The sequence below is a fragment of the Rutidosis leptorrhynchoides genome, chromosome 4, assembly GCF_046630445.1.
Source record: "Rutidosis leptorrhynchoides isolate AG116_Rl617_1_P2 chromosome 4, CSIRO_AGI_Rlap_v1, whole genome shotgun sequence".
Lineage (NCBI taxonomy): Eukaryota > Viridiplantae > Streptophyta > Magnoliopsida > Asterales > Asteraceae > Rutidosis > Rutidosis leptorrhynchoides.
The window spans coordinates 171,475,065-171,498,825 of NC_092336.1; positions in this window are offsets into that span (position 1 = coordinate 171,475,065).

Consider the following 23,761-nt stretch of genomic DNA (forward strand, 5'->3'; position numbering starts at 1 on the left):
GAACATAAACTTTCTAGTTTATGTTCTACACTTAATATGTTAAAAGATTTTAAGTTCATGGTTGTAGAATCATTATTTGTAAGTCATGTTTGTAAACTTAAAGTTTACATTCTTAAAGATCAAACTTTGGTTTGAATCTTTAAAGTATGAACAACCTATGAACTAGTTACTTGTTTACTTAGTTTATTTCTTTATATTATGTACTTTAATTTCATGTTTATTGGTTTAAATGGTCAAGTATTACAAGTTAGTCTTGATCTCATACTTTCTTGAACTAAAATTAACTTTAAAAGTTCAAGAACATGTAAGTAAGCCTTCTTTAATTATAACTTGGTACACTTATGTTAGATCTAGACTTTTGGGTCTTGGATCTTCAAGATCTAACTAAGAACTATGTTCTACATCTTAAGATCTTGATTAGTTAGTTTACTTTCAAGTTTGTAGTTCAAAATTACTTTTATATTTCATGTATGTGTTAAATCTAAGACTTTGATGTAACTTTGGTTCATCAAAACACTTGCAACACTTAAATGAGTTGTGCTACATGTCTTGGAATTACACAAGTGTTATGATGGTGAAACCTTGGTTAAGATGATGCAAACACATCAACGTGTTGTACACTTGAAACTATATGCGTCAAGGATGAGAACCGTGATAAGCATCGAACACCAAGGACCACCGGAAATTACTGTTTTACTGTTTCTGTGTCTGACCCGTACGACCTGGGCTACTGTAAAGATTATTTTCAGATAGCTCTGTTTGAGTAGATAACTTTTCATTTAGGACTCGTCTTAATCCGAGTTACGGTATAGGATTTATGGCCCTCCGATCGTCACTATGTCTTTTAACGTTGTGCTGAAAATTCTGACCTACTCGCACTTAGACCGTCGCCACGGTCAAACGAAGACGGGTTTGCTTCTGGGATTTTTACCACAACTAAAGGGCTCATATACGGAGCCATGGCCACTGGTCTCACCTTATTTCAGTAGGTATAGAGGCCGTGGTGACTGACCGAACTCAGCCTTTGTTTTAAACTCTTTTCATGAACGAAACTTACTTTACACCTTTTGTTGGATGATGAATGATGATGACCTTTAAGACCTAATTTACATACTTTTAAACCTATTCGGACGATTTACTGACTTAGTACTATTTGACTTAGGTTGAGGACTTTCCGGACCTACATACTTGCTTACTTTCCGACTCATACTTTACCGCTACTTTATCATTGTGAGTTATAGCATTCCCTTTTTACTTTAACTTATTTTGGGAACTGAGAATACATGCGGATTTTTTGTTTTACATACTAGGCACGGGTACTTAAACTTATATATGTGTGGGTTATACAACGGCATAAACATTCCCTTTAGCTCGGTAACGTTTAATCATTGGTTTTTGAACCGTGAACGCGAATCTTAGATATGGATCCATAGGGTTTGACATCCCCACTCGGGCTAGTCGCGCTAGCATTTAACGAGTGTTTAATACTTCATAAACATACGCACTTGCTAAGTGTACTTTCAGGGGGTGATATATTATTAAACGTTAAGTTAGTTACCGAGTGCCCACGGTTGAGCATATACTTAAACATACTGATTTGGATTACTGTTTTGAAATGCTCTTTGTAGCACTGAAATCTCGTGGCCTACCTTACATACTGTTATACTTAAACTATAGCTCACCAACCTTTGTGTTGACGTTTTTAAGCATGTTTTTCTCAGGTGCTTAAGGTTGCTTCCGCTGTTATACTAGTCTTGCTGTAGACACCCGCTGCTTTAGAGATGTCACTGCATGAACGCTTACTTTTGCATTCAAACTTTAGTACTTTTGAAATGATGATTTGTAACGACCATTGGGGTCACATACACTTATTAATTACTTCTACTTAGTGAAGCATACTTTTGATGTAAAACATTCGACGTTGGTTATGACGTCACTTTTATTATGAATGCAAACTCTTTTTGAAATCGCATATAGTACTTAACCTTGTGATGATCCTATTATTGATGGTCCGTACATGATGATTTAGTACGGGGCATCACATTTGGTATCAGAGCATTGGTTGTAGGGAATTAGGTTGCATTAGTGAGTCTAAGACCGACCCGAGTAGGATTTACTAATAGGACTAATCTACAACTTGCTAGTTTACTTGTTTCCGCTGAACTTACTGCATACTGCTGCTTGCTTTTACTGCTATATATCGTATACTGCTACTTGTTTACACTACTGCATGATATTACCTACTTTCGATTGCATGCTACTGTGTTATATTACTGCATGCTACTATCTGCCTTTAGCATGTTACCTCGGTATGATACTGTTACTATTGCCATGCTACGTGCTGCTGTAAACGATCTAGGATGCTGTAGTTGTTATGCCTGATTACGCTCTTGCTACCTGTCTACTATTCGCTATACCGACTTGGAGAACTTATCCTTCTCGGTTCAGATGTTTTCCTGAACTACTTTCCCACTCGTCAAATCCTAAGAACTAGTAGTGTAATCCACCTGTTACTACTGTTCCACCGTTTCAGAGATCGAAACATTTCTTCACGCAATCTAGAAGATTGTTCAGTTGATACATACCCTGTACGCTTTCATGGCCATCACTTAACTCTTTCATTCTTTACCACTGCTCGACGATCTAACGACACTTCTGGACTTAGGTCCCTAAAACTCCTAGACATTGGAGAAGTCGGGAAGGCATTCCCTTTAACAAGGTCATAGTGTCTTCTACTGATGCTCAGCCATACCCAAAGACTTGGGAGTCACCTCGAGACATATCGTATCACTACTTGCTACACGTACAACTCGACACGAGATGTAACGACCCGCACTTTTTCGATCATACTATACTTATAAGATTAATATTTACATAAATTAAACCTTGCCAACATGATAAGCAATCCAAATTGTCGAGACTGATATTTCCGAAAAGAGTTTTACACAACGTTTGACCGTCTAGTTTGACCGATGATATCACGAACCATACAATATATGATAATTATACGTTTGTGTATATATATGTATATATACATATTTAACATGATTAAGGAATGTTTTAATACCTCATTTTATATTAATAACAACAAGTTATATGTGTATTTTGAAACTACTAACTTAAGTTTTCAAAACGATAACTATACGTAACGTTATTTGACATAAATACTTAAGACATATAATGTTTATACATATATTGTATAAGTAATGTATTTAATCACTTTTAAGAACTTAAATACATAAAATCATATAAGTGTATTCACAAAAGATAGCTATATTTGAATCCTCATTCCATTTTTCACAAAATTTCTATACGTATACCTAGAGTATTTGTACTCGTATCATACCAAGCTTCTATACATATTTACTATTGGTATATACACATCAAATCACCACCTAACCAGCCCTTATTCATGCCTTATGTATAAGGTAATTACTTTTGAATCATTGCAAGACTAATTACAAAAATACAAACTAAAATTTTGTCATGTTATCCTTAAAGATCACATTTTTAGGAGTATATATGTATCATCATTTTTGATTCATTTTTACTTCAATCTCTTAACTAAAAACACACACTCTTTCTTACTCTCTAAACTCCATAACAATCCAGCAAAGTTCCATAAAGATCTAGCTTCAAAAACCATACTAAAACACCATAAGAAAACCATACAAAAACACTTCAAGAAAACCCTCCAAGAACACCAACTTACTTCCAATCTTTCATCCACTTCTATCACCCTTTTGATTCTAGCTTCTTACTCCTCTTTTACAGCAAACTTATCCAAGGAACTTGAGGTAGAATCTATGTTCATAACCTTATTCGATTCATATATATATAGCTATCTTATTTTGTGGTACAAAAGTTTAACAACAAGAACATAGTTTGAATGTTTTCAAACTTGTTTGCAAACTAAATAGATCCTTCTAACTTAACTTTTAAAATACTTCAAGACCTGTAATATAACTTATGTATATGCTAATTTAACAAGGTAAAACTTGGTTTTTCAAAGTATAAGTATTTTTAGAAAAATGGTCATTAAATGATTTTGTTGTAACAAAAATGTTTAACTTCATATGTTTCACTAATGTTTCACTTATGCCGTATGATTTTGAATACAAACCAAGGTATTTACAGTTCATAGTCTTAAAGAAGAACTCGATCCAAGAAGATGGCAATTTGAATCAACGAAAACGGATTTGTAACGAAGAAACTATGACCGAAACAAAATTGGTTATCCTAGATCATTTCAACTACGGGATCAATTGGAAAAAAATGATATAAATCACATATTTCTAAGATAACATGATATTTTATATATATGTACTTATAATTCAATTTTATATGGTTCAGGATCACCCGTAAACAACACGAGAAGATTAATCATAAGATCCCATGATTGTACGCAACACGTCATTTGACAACACCGGTACTTTATGTACGCAACACGTCATTTGACAACACCGGTACCATGGGTCAAGATTAATCTCGACCAATACATATACGATGGGGTTTTATTTATTTTGTTGGGGGTTTTGTTTATTGCGGGTATATTAAACATCTAAAAATGAACCATTAAAAATTGAATTACTAACATCGGAATGCTAACTACGGACTAAGGAAATATTCAAAATATTAAAAGTATAACAAGTATATATATATATAACGTTTGTTTTAAAATGAAAACATATTGATATATTATATATGGATAGGTTCGTGATATCAACCGGAAGACCGAGTCAAAATATATATATCATCAAGACAAGAGTGAGTATATAGTCCCACTTTTAAACTCTAAATATTTCGGGATGAGAATACATGTATTTTATGTTTTACATTATGGACACAAGTAACTGAAAAATATATTCTACGTTGAGTTGTACCACTGGCATACTTCCCTGTAGCTTGGTAACTAATATTTACAGCGGTAATGTAAACGCGAATCCTGTTGATAGATCTATCGGGCCTGACAACCCCAATCGGACTGGACGACCAGTATTCAACGGTTGCACAGTACTTCGTTTTGTGACTACACTTGGTACGGTGTAGTAAGATTTCATATTAAAGGGAATATGCGACGTGAAAATGTTAAGTATGGTTACCAAGTGCTCAACCACTTAGAATATTTTTATTGAAATGTTTATATACGAAATCTTGTGGTCTATATATATATATTGCTGCGCACTAAACCTATATCTCACCAACTTTATGTTGACGTTTTTAAACATGTTTATTCTCAGGTGATAATTAAAGCTTCCGCTGCATTATGTTGAATCTAAGCAGGATCATGCGTACTCATATTTGTGTCAAAAATAAAACTGCATATCCGAGGACGTGTGTTGTAAAACATGCTAGAAATCGTGTTGTTATTATCATTTGTAAAGTTTGTAAGTCGAAGATTATCGTTAAACGATAATCATCTTTTTATTGTCTAAAGCTTGTAACAAAAATAATGGTTTGGTTTGTAATGTATAATATATGCAGTTTTCCTTTTTAAAAATGTCGCATATAGAGGTCAATACCTCGCAATGAAATCATACGTTATCTAACACGTTCTTATGGTTAAGGACGGGTTATGACATGTGGTATCAGAGCGTTGGTCTTAGCGAACCAGGTCTGCATTAGTGTGTCTAACCGAGAAGCCATTAGGATACATTAGTAAGTCTGGACTTTGACCGGGTCTGATTTAAAAAAAAAAAAACCATTGCTTATCACTGTTGGTTAAAATTTATATGTAAATATTATATAAGTACTAATGGGTTAGTTGTTGTGTGATAGATGTCGAACTCAAAAATTGTTATCACAATCAACGACTCCGAATCAGAATCTTCAGATGGCGTTCCAGTCATTAACCTGTCCGATGACGAAAATGATATCCTTGGGGAAGACTCACAAATTCCGGATGAACCAACTATAGAGAACCTGGAAAGTGAACCCGAGGAGGAAAGTGAACCCGAGGAGGAAAGTGAACCCGAGGAGGAAGGTGAACCCGAGGAAGAAATACAGGAAATTACAAAAGACGAGTTCGAACTAGGAAAGAAACGAAAGGCTAATGAATTAGAAAATCCAAATCCCGAGTTTAATGAGAATGATGTGGCACCAATTCCACTCAACACTACCACCCCTATCCCCGCAATTCCTATTCGTTCTGTCCCGGCATCCAGTTCTTCAGTCCCACAGCCAAAATATAGGCAGACAGTTAGGATAAGCGTTAAGCAAATCTTTGTGTCTAAACGTCCTAGAAAATAGATCAAACGATGCGCTGCTGTGTCAAACCATGGAACCGAATAATGTTTTGTATAATATTAATAGTGTGGTTTGCTTAATGTTCGATGTAAGATAAGCATATGTAAAATATTGAAGTATGAAATGCAATAATTTTCCATGGTTAAGTATTATTTAGATTGTAGTAATTGATTCTGTACTAAGCTATTAAGTATGAACATTAACGGGTAGGTACTACCCAAGATATAATTATAAAACGCTAATAAGAAGAAAAGGCTTTTATAATAATACCTAGTTCATATTATTAATAAGCTATAATGTACTATAAATACACACTACATCTATAATAATCCATGTGAATAATTATTTTCTTTCATTAGGAAATGGCGCGATTGAATCGAATGACGGAACAAGAACTCGAGGAACTCATCAACCAGCGAGTGAACGACAGAATGTTATGGGTTGAGGCTGCAAGAGCTGCTGCAGTTAATCCAAATCCTCGTGTAGGATGCTCCTACAAGACGTTCCAAGCTTGCAAGCCATCATCATTCAGTGGAACGGAAGGACCTATCGGTTTAACCCGATGGATAGAAAAGATGGAGACGGTGTTCAAAATCAGCGGTTGTGATGAAAAAGACATGACCAAGTTTGCATCGTGCACTTTACAAGATAGTGCACTCACATGGTGGAAGAATTATGTGAAGGCGGTAGGAGGAGATGTAGCTTATGATACTCCATGGGAAGAATTCAAAGCAATGATAATCACCGAGTATTGTCCAAGGAATGAGGTTATTAAGTTAGAAGATGAGTTACGAAGTTTGAAGGTGGTTGGTACTGAAATCACCAACTACAACCAGCGATCCATGGAATTAGTTTTGCTATGTCCTGAATTGGTTCCAACCGAAGAACGGAAGATTGAAATGTACAAAGCTGGTTTGCCCAAAAAGGTCAAGGCAAATGTTACAGCATCGAAACCTAAGACAATTCATGAAGCTATAACCATGACAAACGAGCTAATGGATCAGGTCATCATGGATAAGAAAGTATCCAATACTGATGTGAAGGTATCAGGTAACAAAAGAAAGTGGAATGGAAATTATGATCGAGGTAACCAACAACAATCTTTTAAGAAACAAGAAAACACGCAAGGTGCGGGTAGTGGTTTAAGCTTTGGTTATAAAGGACAAAATCCTTTATGCAACCGTTGCCACAAACATCACTTTGGTTACTGTAGTGTGTTATGCACCAAGTGTAATCGACAAGGTCATCTTGCGGAAGATTGTAAGGCTCTCGTTACAAATGGCAACAAGACTCCTGCCACCAACGCAAATAGAACTGCTTTGGCTACCATTACTTGTTTTGGTTGTGGAAAACAAGGTCACTATAAGAGTCAGTGCCCGAATCAGAATGGCGGACCTGCACGTGGAAGAGCGTTTGTTATTAATGCTAGAGAGGCACGAGAAGACCCGGAGCTTGTTACGGGTACGTTTACCATTAATAACTTATCAGCATCTATTTTATTTGATACTGGCGCCGATAGAAGTTACGTGTGTATAAATTTTTACACTAAATTGAATTGTTCATCATTACCTCTAGATGCTAAGTACATGATTGAGTTAGCTAATGGTAAACTAATTAAAGCCGATAAAATTTGTCGTGATTGTAAGATAAATTTAGCCGGAGAAACATTTAAGATTGATTTGATACCCGTAGAATTAGGAAGTTTTGATGTAATAGTCGGCATGGACTGGATGTCCAAAGTAGGAGCGGAAGTTGTTTGTGCCAAGAAGGCAATTCGTATTCCTGGTAAGGATAAAATGCCGGTGATGATTTACGGAGAGAAGGGTGATTCAAAGCTAAAACTCATTAGCTGTTTGAAAGCCAAAAAGTGTTTAGAAAAGGGATGTTACGCTATTTTAGCACATGTTAATAAAGTCGAAAAGGAAGAGAAGTGCATCAATGACGTGCCTGTGGCAAGAGATTTTCCCGAAGTTTTTCCGGAAGAATTGCCGGGATTACCTCCATTTAGATCGGTAGAATTTCAAATAGATTTAGTACCAGGAGCTGCACCAGTGGCTCGTGCTCCATATAGACTTGCACCGTCCGAGTTAAAAGAACTTCAAAGTCAGTTAAAAGAATTACTGGACCGTGGATTCATACGACCGAGTACTTCACCGTGGGGAGCTCCAATTTTGTTTGTTAAGAAGAAAGATGGATCTTTTAGGATGTGTATAGACTATCGTGAATTAAATAAGTTAACTATCAAGAATCGGTATCCACTACCGAGAATTGATGACTTATTTGATCAATTGCAAGGATCATGTGTTTATTCGAAAATTGACTTAAGATCGGGCTATCATCAACTACGCGTCAAAGAAGAGGACATTCCGAAAACTGCTTTTCGGACACGTTATGGTCATTACGAATTTTTGGTTATGCCGTTTGGATTGACGAATGCGCCAGCTGTATTCATGGACCTCATGAATCGAGTTTGTAGTCCGTATTTAGATAAGTTTGTTATCGTTTTCATTGATGATATTCTTATCTATTCCAAGAGTGAGCAAGAGCATGAAGAGCATTTAAGGTTGATACTGGAGTTGTTGAGAAAAGAACAACTTTATGCTAAATTTTCTAAGTGTGCTTTCTGGTTGAAAGAAGTACAATTTCTTGGCCACGTTGTTAGTAGCAAAGGAATTCAGGTTGATCCAGCAAAAATTGAAGCCATTGAAAAATGGGAGACTCCTAAGACACCAATGCAGATACGCCAATTTTTGGGTTTAGCCGGTTATTATAGAAGGTTTATTCAAGATTTTTCTCGAATAGCTAAGCCGTTGACAGCATTAACGCAAAAAGGGAAGAAATACGAATGGACCTCGGAGCAGGAGAACGCATTTCAATTATTGAAGAAGAAGTTAACTACGGCGCCTATTTTATCGTTACCTGAAGGGAACGATGATTTTGAAATATATTGTGACGCTTCGCGACAAGGTTTTGGTTGTGTTCTTATGCAACGAAAGAAAGTAATTGCATTTGCATCCCGACAATTGAAGATTCACGAGCGGAATTATACGACGCATGATCTAGAACTGGGAGCAGTCGTGTTTGCATTGAAGATGTGGAGACATTACTTGTATGGGGTTAAATTCACTGTGTTTACTGATCATAAAAGCCTTCAACATATTTTCGATCAAAAACAGCTGAACATGAGGCAACGTAGGTGGGTTGAGTTAATAAATGACTATGATTGTGAAATTCGTTATCATCCCGGGAAAGCGAACGTGGTGGCCGACGCTCTAAGCAGAAAGGAACGAGAACCAATTCGAGTACGAGCGATGAACATAAAAATTCGCATGAATCTCAACTCACAAATCAAAGAAGTTCAACGAGAAGCACTTACTAAAGAAAATATAGGAAATGAAATAATGAAGAAGTATGAGAAGCAACTCGTTATGCGGGAAGATGGAATTCGATATTTTGCAAATCGTATTTGGGTACCGAAGTTGGGTGGATTAAGGAAGTTGATATTGAACGAGGCACATAAGACAAGATATTCGATACATCCTGGAGTTGGAAAGATGTACCAAGATCTTAAGACGCATTATTGGTGGCCTAATTTAAAAACAGACGTTGCAACATATGTTGGGGAGTGTTTAACTTGTTCCAAGGTTAAAGCAGAACACCAGAAGCCGTCAGGGTTACTTCAACAACCAGAAATTCCAGAATGGAAATGGGACGGTATTACCATGGATTTCATCACGAAGTTACCAAAGACTGCCTGGGGATACGACACCATTTGGGTGATTGTTGATCGTCTCACCAAGTCTGCACATTTCTTGCCTATAAAGGAAACTGATAGAATGGAGAAACTATTACGATTGTATATAAAGGAAGTTGTTTCAAGGCATGGAATACCTATTTCCATTATATCCGATCGTGATAGTAGATTTACCTCAAAATTCTGGCAATCACTACAGGAGGCACTAGGAACTCGGTTGGATATGAGTACCGCATATCATCCACAAACCGATGGACAGAGTGAAAGAACGATTCAGACTCTCGAAGACATGCTCAGGGCATGTGTGATCGATTTTGGAAACGGATGGGATAAATATCTACCGTTAGCAGAATTCTCGTATAATAATAGTTATCATGCGAGCATTGGAGCTGCGCCATTCGAAGCATTGTACGGAAGGAAGTGTAGATCTCCTATCTGTTGGAATGAAGTAGGAGATCGACATTTAACTGGTCCCGAGATCATACATGAAACGACTGAGAAGATAGTGCAAATCAAGGAGAGATTGAAAACAGCCCGTAGTCGCCAAAAGAGCTACGCCGATGTTCGAAGGAAACCATTAGAGTTTCAGGTCGGGGACATGGTTATGCTAAAGGTGTCACCTTGGAAAGGTGTAATACGTTTCGGCAAAAGGGGTAAACTGAACCCAAGATACGTAGGCCCGTTTAAGATCATCGAACGCATTGGACCGGTAGCTTATCGACTCGAGTTACCACAACAACTCGCCGGAGTACATAATACCTTTCACGTCTCAAACCTTAAGAAGTGTCTTGCAAAGGAAGACCTCACCATTCCTCTTGAAGAAATTCATGTCGACGAGAAACTACAATTCGTCGAAGAACCAATCGAAATCATGGACCGTGAAGTTAAACAGCTCAAACAGAGTAATATACCGATTGTTAAGGTTCGTTGGAATGCTAGAAGAGGTCCCGAGTTTACTTGGGAATGAGAGGATCAGATGAAGCAAAAGTATCCACACTTGTTTCTCGATGACGCAAAATAGGTACAATTTTAAAATTTCGGGACGAAATTTATTTAACGGGGAGGTAATGTAACGACCCGCACTTTTTCGATCATACTATACTTATAAGATTAATATTTACATAAATTAAACCTTGCCAACATGATAAGCAATCCAAATTGTCGAGACTGATATTTCTGAAAAGAGTTTTACACAACGTTTGACCGTCTAGTTTGACCGATGATATCACGAACCATACAATATATGATAATTATACGTTTGTGTATATATATGTATATATACATATTTAACATGATTAAGGAATGTTTTAATACCTCATTTTATATTAATAACAACAAGTTATATGTGTATTTTGAAACTACTAACTTAAGTTTTCAAAACGATAACTATACGTAACGTTATTTGACATAAATACTTAAGACATATAATGTTTATACATATATTGTATAAGTAATGTATTTAATCACTTTTAAGAACTTAAATACATAAAATCATATAAGTGTATTCACAAAAGATAGCTATATTTGAATCCTCATTCCATTTTTCACAAAATTTCTATACGTATACCTAGAGTATTTGTACTCGTATCATACCAAGCTTCTATACATATTTACTATTGGTATATACACATCAAATCACCACCTAACCAGCCCTTATTCATGCCTTATGTATAAGGTAATTACTTTTGAATCATTGCAAGACTAATTACAAAAATACAAACTAAAATTTTGTCATGTTATCCTTAAAGATCACATTTTTAGGAGTATATATGTATCATCATTTTTGATTCATTTTTACTTCAATCTCTTAACTAAAAAACACACTCTTTCTTACTCTCTAAACTCCATAACAATCCAGCAAAGTTCCATAAAGATCTAGCTTCAAAAACCATACTAAAACACCATAAGAAAACCATACAAAAACACTTCAAGAAAACCCTCCAAGAACACCAACTTACTTCCAATCTTTCATCCACTTCTATCACCCTTTTGATTCTAGCTTCTTACTCCTCTTTTACAGCAAACTTATCCAAGGAACTTGAGGTAGAATCTATGTTCATAACCTTATTCGATTCATATATATATAGCTATCTTATTTTGTGGTACAAAAGTTTAACAACAAGAACATAGTTTGAATGTTTTCAAACTTGTTTGCAAACTAAATAGATCCTTCTAACTTAACTTTTAAAATACTTCAAGACCTGTAATATAACTTATGTATATGCTAATTTAACAAGGTAAAACTTGGTTTTTCAAAGTATAAGTATTTTTAGAAAAATGGTCATTAAATGATTTTGTTGTAACAAAAATGTTTAACTTCATATGTTTCACTAATGTTTCACTTATGCCGTATGATTTTGAATACAAACCAAGGTATTTACAGTTCATAGTCTTAAAGAAGAACTCGATCCAAGAAGATGGCAATTTGAATCAACGAAAACGGATTTGTAACGAAGAAACTATGACCGAAACAAAATTGGTTATCCTAGATCATTTCAACTACGGGATCAATTGGAAAAAAATGATATAAATCACATATTTCTAAGATAACATGATATTTTATATATATGTACTTATAATTCAATTTTATATGGTTCAGGATCACCCGTAAACAACACGAGAAGATTAATCATAAGATCCCATGATTGTACGCAACACGTCATTTGACAACACCGGTACTTTATGTACGCAACACGTCATTTGACAACACCGGTACCATGGGTCAAGATTAATCTCGACCAATACATATACGATGGGGTTTTATTTATTTCGTTGGGGGTTTTGTTTATTGCGGGTATATTAAACATCTAAAAATGAACCATTAAAAATTGAATTACTAACATCGGAATGCTAACTACGGACTAAGGAAATATTCAAAATATTAAAAGTATAACAAGTATATATATATATAACGTTTGTTTTAAAATGAAAACATATTGATATATTATATATGGATAGGTTCGTGATATCAACCGGAAGACCGAGTCAAAATATATATATCATCAAGACAAGAGTGAGTATATAGTCCCACTTTTAAACTCTAAATATTTCGGGATGAGAATACATGTATTTTATGTTTTACATTATGGACACAAGTAACTGAAAAATATATTCTACGTTGAGTTGTACCACTGGCATACTTCCCTGTAGCTTGGTAACTAATATTTACAGCGGTAATGTAAACGCGAATCCTGTTGATAGATCTATCGGGCCTGACAACCCCAATCGGACTGGACGACCAGTATTCAACGGTTGCACAGTACTTCGTTTTGTGACTACACTTGGTACGGTGTAGTAAGATTTCATATTAAAGGGAATATGCGACGTGAAAATGTTAAGTATGGTTACCAAGTGCTCAACCACTTAGAATATTTTTATTGAAATGTTTATATACGAAATCTTGTGGTCTATATATATATATTGCTGCGCACTAAACCTATATCTCACCAACTTTATGTTGACGTTTTTAAACATGTTTATTCTCAGGTGATAATTAAAGCTTCCGCTGCATTATGTTGAATCTAAGCAGGATCATGCGTACTCATATTTGTGTCAAAAATAAAACTGCATATCCGAGGACGTGTGTTGTAAAACATGCTAGAAATTGTGTTGTTATTATCATTTGTAAAGTTTGTAAGTCGAAGATTATCGTTAAACGATAATCATCTTTTTATTGTCTAAAGCTTGTAACAAAAATAATGGTTTGGTTTGTAATGTATAATATATGCAGTTTTCCTTTTTAAAAATGTCGCATATAGAGGTCAATACCTCGCAATGAAATCATACGTTATCTAACACGTTCTTATGGTTAAGGACGGGTTATGACACGAGACCCAGATTGAATTTCTAGAAAGGAATCTAACGATGTTACTTGAACCAGAATATATCGAAGAAATTTCAGAGCACTTAGGCATTGATGCATGACCTATGGAACTTACGCACCCACACCAAGCAACCGTGAGATTAATTATGTAGATTTTATTTTGAGACAACACAGGTAAAGCACCATTAGATGAAATTGAGTAGAACTTGAAGTGATCACGTTACATTGACCATGTGAAGTGATATTGGAATGAATGTACGATTTAGTACAATATAATGATGTCAGGCCAGCGTGATCATATTGAAGTAAATCATGCAGAAGTTCCAATGTTATTACATGAGGAATATGAGGTGATCCAGGGAAACTTTGGCAGGGATCACTTGAGCATACGCATTATAATCTGTTAAAGGTAGGGAAGGAGTAACCACGTAGCCCATATACTGTACAAGAAGGGCCTTGATTGCAGAATTGATAACCCAAAAATTTGTTATAGATATCGACACCCGGGACATTTAAGGAAAAAGTTCTCAAATAGGAAAAACCTTGTACTGACTTGCGGTAGAGCAATCGTTATCTCAGTTATGGAAACTCGCATGGATCTAGATTTTAGTTAGGGTACGTTTCATCACAACGTTTTATTGTCTCAAGGTTGTTTAATACCGGAGCGATAGAAATCTTATATCTAAGAACCTTAGTGTTATGACTAATAAGCCAATAACAACTATGAGGGTTAAGTATTCTATAGGACTAGAAAATGGTAAGCAGAGAAAGATAGGGGAATACTTTAAGGTAGTACTTTAAGGTTAACAGGTGGGTCATTTGGAGATAACCTCATATTAACCAAACTTGGAAGTTTTAATGTAATAGTTGAAAGGGATTAGTTACCTACACGCAGACATATGAGAAGATTGATAAAATTTTCACGGCAGTATAATAAGATTGGTTGGAATGAACCTTAGGATTAACCTAACATCCATCAATTAGGGAAATTGGATGCAATAGTTGGGAGAACTTTAAAGATTAACCTAATACCCTTCAAGTTAGGAAGCTTTGATGAAATAGTTGGAACGAACTGACTTTCAAGGATGAAAGAGGAATTTATTTATAATGAGGAAGATTTATTCGTATACCTCGCAAGAATAGTGAAACTATTATGGGAAGAGATGTAGCCCGAAAATTGAACCTTATTAGTTACATGACAACAACCCGAAATCCCACAATGGAAATGGGAAGAAATTCATCACTAACTACCAGAGACGGTAGGCGGTTAGGACATCATCTGAGTTATTATTGACCATCTCACCAAAACTGCTCACTTTCTAGCCATGAAAGAAACCGATACAATGGACAAACTTGCACAGCGATACTTAAAGGAAATTGTATTCCGTCACTTCAGCAATTCAAATTCTATATTGAAGATTTCCCAAGAATCTCATTTGATACTCATTCTTACGCAACTCTAAATCCTAACTTATTACGAGGAATTTCTTATTCGATGATAATCACAACATCGTCCTTCTTACCTCGATATTAGTCATACCGGTTCGAAATTTTCCTAAAATCAATGAGTGGTTAACTCTCATCCTCATACTCTCCCATTCGTATCTCACTTATAAGCAACAACTTCACACTTAAACATTTCTGGTCAAAGGACTTATGCCCCACTAATAGCCATCAATCACATATAAATTCAACGGTTTTTATTACCTCAAATATCACTCGAAATTTTCAAAAGTCTTTTACTCGATTCTCATCAATCTTTTCCAACTTGTAACCTCCGTAATATGAAAATCTTGTTTGCCAAAATTTTACACACATTATTTTACTGTGCTATCCTCTCAAAGCTTTATAAAAATAAATTTATTCTGTTTGCCAATTATACAAATTTTTTAAATCGTACCCGTTATATATAAAATAAAGTAAATGATTACTTTTGACAAATACATATGAAACTTTGCTTTCACTTTTACGAATCAAATCTTTCATTTAAAAGATATTATACTTTGAACGGTACGTGTTGTACATAACTCTAACTTACTAAGAACTTCGTTTCTTCTCTTACCATGTCACCATAAACAATTTCTATAAAACCTTCGTTGCTTACTATATAAAACTTTTCGTGTTATTTGTATCCAAGTCATCATAAAGGCTTTATAACTGTCGAAATCGAGAGATTCATGTGTATGTGATAAAGGCACTGACTACCACGTCATGCAAGGCCTTCGAGCATCCGCTAACACTTAAACCATTCAAAACTATTGCGTTACCCCATGGATTTATTTCACCACACCTGTTGGAACAATGCTTTTTCTTACATAGCTCTAAGACCTGACTCATACCAAGGGATTCTCATTTAGTGGTATTAATACCATCATTATTCCGACTTTAATACTAGTCATAACCTGTTTGGCACCTTGCAAATTCAAGAAGCAATTAACTTCTCATCCTCGTGCTCTATCCTTCGTACCTCACTTTTAGCAACGGCTTCGCACGTGAATATTTTTGGCCCAAAGACTTGTGTTCTAATAATTACCAAAACTACATTTATGTTATTAGTTTTTATTACCTAGTAACCGGTCACCCGATGATTCAAAGATTTTCCACTCAAATTTTTTTTCCAACTCGTAACCTTTGAAATACGAAAAACCATGTTTATCAAAATTTTTACCCGTTGTTTATTTGTGCGGTCCTCACGAGATTTATAAACTTTTCTATCACTTATACGATTTATAAAATCATACATACATAAATTTATACTTACTTATTTTGATACTAAGTTATATCTTCAAATTATTTATAAAAAAAAAAAAAAATCCGCTCCTTTATCGAATTTTTCAACTTAAGTCAAATAGTTTTGTGCAAAATGGTACGCGATGTACCTACTTCTAAGTTTACTAGGAACTTCGTTCCATTTACGTTGTCACAACAAACGTTTAAAGGTATTATTTTTCAAAACTCTCTTAGTTGATTTTATTAAAGGTTTTCATATTAGACTACACCATGTATGGATCACACTTTTCTCGCCCTCTGTTTAGAGATGAAACTTACCATTAAGATCTTTGTTAAAAACTCTTGAGCCACTTTGGATGGCGGTTTTATAAAATTTGTTAGAAAATCCTTGCACCCAAAAATGTTCTTTTAAAGCTAGACATGACAAAAATGCGGGCCGATAAATCAGTTTCCAGGGTACACTCAGTGGTCACCCCATTGTAGGACAGGCACTAGGTGAGTTTCTACTCTCAAAATTTCACGGCTAAACGCAACACCCTCGTAAACATCATCTCTATGAATCAGTATGTTGAGATACAAGAATCATTTTGGAGATTCTTTTCACTCGGAATAAATCATTCTTTAGGACCAAGAGTTCATGTATCTTCTCATCCGCTCGTCCCCTTAAGTACACAGATAAATTCAGAACGAACCACTCGAAGAGTTCACTCTCACGCCTTTCGTGCGACTTTCTTTTGGAAATGTAATATAAGATACTTTGAGAACCTATGAACCTCGTTATCCCTTTTGGGAAGAGACTACTTAAAACATTTACGACACTGATATGGATTCTTCATATGTTCCTTCCTTCATTGGTTGCAACTGTATGTTGCTCTAGTTAACGTTAACCCTAACTTCAACATGTAACTGAAAGGATGAAGTTACATTACGGAACTGTGTTTTCATTTCATCCAAGGATAGGTTCACCTGCAGTATGGTAAACTAGGTGATATTCCTCATTGTTCGTTCAGACAGTCCTGAAGACACTATAAATAATCATGGCTTGCAAGTCCGGTTGGTCACTTTCAGCTAAAACTTCGATTCACTTACTCAAATGAAACGTTCTTAAATATCGGGTTCCTTATGCCTAGGGTCTCCTTCTGAAATCAAGGGGTTAGTAAAATTCGTGGCAAACACTATCCAGACTTCAAAACGCATGGTTGTGATCACCATGTTTACCATCCTACCTGTCAGACTATTAGTACGACATAAACGCTTGATGTTTTAAACGAGTTTAGAAACATTTATGATGCATTTCATGCATCCAGCTTACCGAAGATGCCTGTAAGGCTAAACACCCCATCTTTCCTTCTGTGGATATATATTCAGATAACATACTCATGTTAAGCAGAAACGAAATCAATTTGTTGATCTCTTAGGACAAGAGACTTAATTAATGGCATATACCTATTCCTACTTTCATACACCGAAATACCTTTCAGGGTGAATAACTTACTTCTGAGCCCGCGAGACTCACGGAACTTTGATACGCTCCTTCTTATTCGAATACGGTACCATTGTTTGGTCACTCCTTAAAATTTCGGGAAGAAATTTTCTTTAACAGGTGGGTAATGTAACGACCCCGACTTTTCCATCTTTAATTAATAATGGTTATTATTAATACTTGTGATTAAACGAATGTATGTGATTACATTTACTTGTTACCATGATACACCATACTTGACTTTAAATGCCTGAAACGTCTTTGTGATACACGAAACTTTCACGAATAATATTTTTTGATATTATTTGCATTCATGATTAAGTTTATTAATCATTTTAATTAACTATGGTTATTGGTTAATTACTTGGGCTTTTGTTGGATTAACTTGTTAGTTAGTTGAACTTGGGCCTTTATTAGTATTAATGGACCTATGAAGCCCACCCTACTTCTTTAGTGGACTTATTAGCCCATACTTACATGTAAGTAACCCATTTAAGTGTAACTAGTTAGTTTAAGGTAATAGGAATCTAGTTACCACCTTATCCCCATGCAAGCTCCCTTATTATCCAACTTTTTAAGGCTTTACCATGCATAAACTAGTAGACAAATCCCTCCCCCCATTCCTTGCCAAAACCGTCACCTAGTACACATGAGGAGGAGGTTTTGATTCATTTTTTTGTATTACTTCTCATCTTGCTCTCTCACATTTCACATACACAATTTCACTTGCAATTTTTCTCTCATTTCTTTCTCTCTTTTCTCTCTAACTCTTGTAAGTATTATGAGGCTTTTCTTCTCTTCTTTTTTTCTTGTTAAAACCGTAACCCAACATCTCATAATCATCATCATTACTTGTTGTTATTGTTGATTAATTACTTACTTGTTAGTTGTTGTTATTTACTTACTAGTTTTCAAGAACCAAACTTGTTAGTTTGTTCTTCATTTATCTTGTATTTACAAGAACACACAAGAACATAAACTTTCTAGTTTATGTTCTACACTTAATAGGTTAAAAGATTTTAAGTTCATGGTTGTAGAATCGTTATTTGTAAGTCATGTTTGTAAACTTAAAGTTTACATTCTTAAAGATCAAACTTTGGTTTGAATCTTTAAAGTATGAACAACCTATGAACTAGTTACTTGTTTACTTAGTTTATTTCTTTATATTATGTACTTTAATTTCATGTTTATTGGTTTAAATGGTCAAGTATTACAAGTTAGTCTTGATCTCATACTTTCTTGAACTAAAATTAACTTTAAAAGTTCAAGAACATGTAAGTAAGCTTTCTTTAATTATAACTTGGTACACTTATGTTAGATCTAGACTTTTGGGTCTTGGATCTTCAAGATCTAACTAAGAACTATGTTCTACATCTTAAGATCTTGATTAGTTAGTTTACTTTCAAGTTTGTAGTTCAAAATTACTTTTATATTTCATGTATGTGTTAAATCTAAGACTTTGATGTAACTTTGGTTCATCAAAACACTTGCAACACTTAAATGAGTTGTGCTACATGTCTTGGACTAAAACAAGTGTTATGATGGTGAAACCATGGTTAAGATGATGCAAACACATCAACGTGTTGTACACTTGAAACTATATGCGTCAAGGATGAGAACCGTGATAAGCATCGAACACCAAGGACCACCGGAACCTACTGTTTTACTGTTTCTGTGTCTGACCCGTACGACCTGGGCTACTGTAAAGATTATTTTCAGATAGCTCTGTTTGAGTAGATAACTTTTCATTTAGGACTCGTCTTAATCCGAGTTACGGTATAGGATTTATGGCCCTCCGATCGTCACTATGTCTTTTAACGTTGTGCTGAAAATTCTGACCTACTCGCACTTAGACCGTCGCCACGGTCAAACGAAGATGAGTTTACTTCTGGGATTTTTACCACAACTAAAGGGCTCATATACGGAGCCATGGCCACTGGTCTCACCTTATTTCAGTAGGTATAAAGGCCGTGGTGACTGACCGAACTCAGCCTTTGTTTTAAACTCTTTTCATGAACGAAACTTACTTTACACCTTTTGTTGGATGATGAATGATGATGACCTTTAAGACCTAATTTACATACTTTTAAACCTATTCGGACGATTTACTGACTTAGTACTATTTGACTTAGGTTGAGGACTTTCCGGACCTACATACTTGCTTACTTTCCGACTCATACTTTACCGCTACTTTATCATTGTAAGTTATAGCATTCCCTTTTTACTTTAACTTATTTTGGGAACTGAGAATACATGCGGATTTTATGTTTTACATACTAGGCACGGGTACTTAAACTTATATATGTGTGGGTTATACAACGGCATAAACATTCCCTTTAGCTCGGTAACGTTTAATCATTGGTTTTTGAACCGTGAACGCGAATCTTAGATATGGATCCATAGGGTTTGACATCCCCACTCGGGCTAGTCGCGCTAGCATTTAACGAGTGTTTAATACTTCGTAAACATACGCACTTGCCAAGTGTACTTTCAGGGGGTGATATATTATTAAACGTTAAGTTAGTTACCGAGTGCCCACGGTTGAGCATATACTTAAACATACTGATTTGGATTACTGTTTTGAAATGCTCTTTGTAGCACTGAAATCTCGTGGCCTACCTTACATACTGTTATACTTAAACTATAGCTCACCAACCTTTGTGTTGACGTTTTTAAGCATGTTTTTCTCAGGTGCTTAAGGTTGCTTCCGCTGTTATACTAGTCTTGCTGTAGACACCCGCTGCTTTAGAGATGTCACTGCATGAACGCTTACTTTTGCATTCAAACTTTAGTACTTTTGAAATGATGATTTGTAACGACCATTGGGGTCACATACACTTATTAATTACTTCTACTTAGTGAAGCATACTTTTGATGTAAAACATTCGACATTGGTTATGACGTCACTTTTATTATGAATGCAAACTCTTTTTGAAATCGCATATAGTACTTAACCTTGTGATGATCCTATTATTGATGGTCCGTACATGATGATTTAGTACGGGGCATCACATATGTTATGGATTTAAGCATGTGAACAACTAATCCGGTCCATTCAAATTCCGGAAGTAGTCTCGAATCAGAAACGTCGATGGAATGGGACGTTTAATAATTGTCATTTTTCAATTTTTAGGACTTTCGAGAACGTCGATGGAATGGGACGTTTAATAAAGTAGTCATTGTATTAGGACTTTTTAATTGTTGTAATTTTTATTTTTTAAGACATTTAATAATTTGTAATCGTTTTATTAACTTTAATTTAAGTGTGCTTTAATAATTTAAATATTACTGTATCTAATAATATTCAACTCAAATAAAGAATGAAAAAAAAAATAAGTTGAGACCTACTCTTTATCACTCAACCATCACCCTCATATCATTACAAATGACGTCATTACAATTGTCACATTAGCCGTATACTCTAACAAAATACCTCATCACACCCTGTCACGCAATCGCCATTAAAAATATTCTAAGCAATTGTAATCGAACACCCCTTACTCTATTATTGAAATTTAGGGTTCTGATATGACTAGGGATGGCAACGGTCATCCGACCCGATGGACATCCATCCGCCCCTATCTATTTAGATGGATATGGATGGACTAAATGGATGAATATCGGATATGGATATGGATGTTTAGTGGATTGGATATGGATGACAATTTGTAATTCATGGATATACCGGCTTCACCCGAAATATATTTAGATATATAAATTTAAAATATAAAAATAATAAATAAAAGATATCACATGCACATAATATAACATATATATATATATATATATATATATATATATATATATATATATATATATATATATATATATATATATATATATATATATTATAATAATAAAGTATCACACTTGATTTTTCAATATGTGTACAGATGTCGAGTTTAATATATTACTCCAGTTTGGGCTTATTCACAAATATATGTTCAATGGGTTGGGTTATTATGTGGAGCCCATATTGATAACCACAATACTTCTTAATTCTAAGCTTATAGCTCAGTGGTACCCGATGCCTTTGATCCCTGGGCCCACAGTGGGGGAAGCTTTGACCCGAAGAAAGGCGCAAGTTCGATTCTCAGTCTAGGCGCCCCGCATGGAATTATTTCTCCCTCCGGGGGGAAATTTGTGAAGTGTTTCGGGGGTCTAGCTAGCTGGGGTAAAAATCGCCTTGCCGTCACTGTGGTACCTGGGAGGAGGTACTTTGCCGGCACATGTCTCTTTCGGGGTGGGATTGGTGGGTGCTACGGCACACAGGGTTAGCGTGTCCCTGCCAACTTACACGTTTTTGACCCGAATACTTCTTAATTCTTATACCTATTTCGTATGTTCTATTCTATATCTTTAATTTCGTACAGATATTTTCATCGAGAGACACTTTTGATTGTATTAAAGTGGCAACAAGCTCTGGCTTTTGATTGATTGTTTTATGTTGTCGAAATTGTTGGGAAGTTATCTCACATCGACCATGGGACAAAACAAATGTAAACTTATAAGTCTAAGGGGAAGTCCCTCTATCACCAATTGGTTTTAGAAAAGGATGGACTCTTAGACTTATATGTTGTACATGTTGTTGGGATATACGATTTATTAATTCTATCATGGTATCAGAGCTTAGGTAAGCGGTTTTACAAAAGCGAGTCCGAGTCGGGCCCCCATGTGTGTGCCGCCGTCGCTATAAAGAGATTGAGTCAGGCCTCTATCGTGCCGCCATCTCTACAACCGTTCCACGCCTCGATGTGAGGGGGCGTGTTGGGAAGTTATCCCACATCGGCCATGGGACAAAACAAATGTAAACTTATAAGTCTAAGGGGACCTCTATTACCAATTGGTTTTAGAAAAGGATTGACTCTTAGACTTATATGTTGTACATGTCGTTGGGATATACGATTTATGGATATGGATATGGATATAAAAATTAAATGGATATGAATATGAATATGACCTCATCCGCTCCATATCTGCTAAATTGTCATGTCTAGATAAGACTGATTGATGGTTGCTTGTATTATGTATGATTTTTTTTAATATATGCAACTTGCAAGCAAATGTAAGACAAGTTAATCAGTTTTCCAACTGGTATTTGTAAAAGTGAATATGATTTTTTGTAATATGCGCAACTGTTAAGACATGATTTTCTTTAAATCAATTGAACATCAATAATTGTGATATATATTGACCCTATATGGAGGTTTTACCGGATTCGTTCACGGACCTCTACTCGGAACCACTGCCCGAATGGATGTGTCCCTGGGTACCGTTGATCGGGTTCGGGTTTCCGCCCGAACGTGTGTGTTATGTGCAAATGATGGGGGTCGTTGAAATAAATGATCTACTGATGCCAAAAAATCGTCGTTCAAAAAAAAAATGTGCTCAACTTGCTTGTATTATAAAATATGCTCAACTTGCTTGTATTATTTTATTTACGAGTATTATTAATTAATTAATGTTGATTCGTAAAGAACATATGTGGTACATATAACTTTTTATCCTTGCAATAACTATGCGGTAGAAGCTCTTCGTTTATAACTTGGCATCTTAATAGGATTAAGGTTTCACGAAGTTTCAAGTTTAATCATCTAAGCAACATAAATCCCTCTTAGTCATGGAGGGACGTCACTCGTAGATCCGTAATGATTTCGAATTACTCGTAAAACAAGTAGTCGTCCTGAAATTAAATGGTCGCAAGAGAGCTAACCCTTGTAACAAG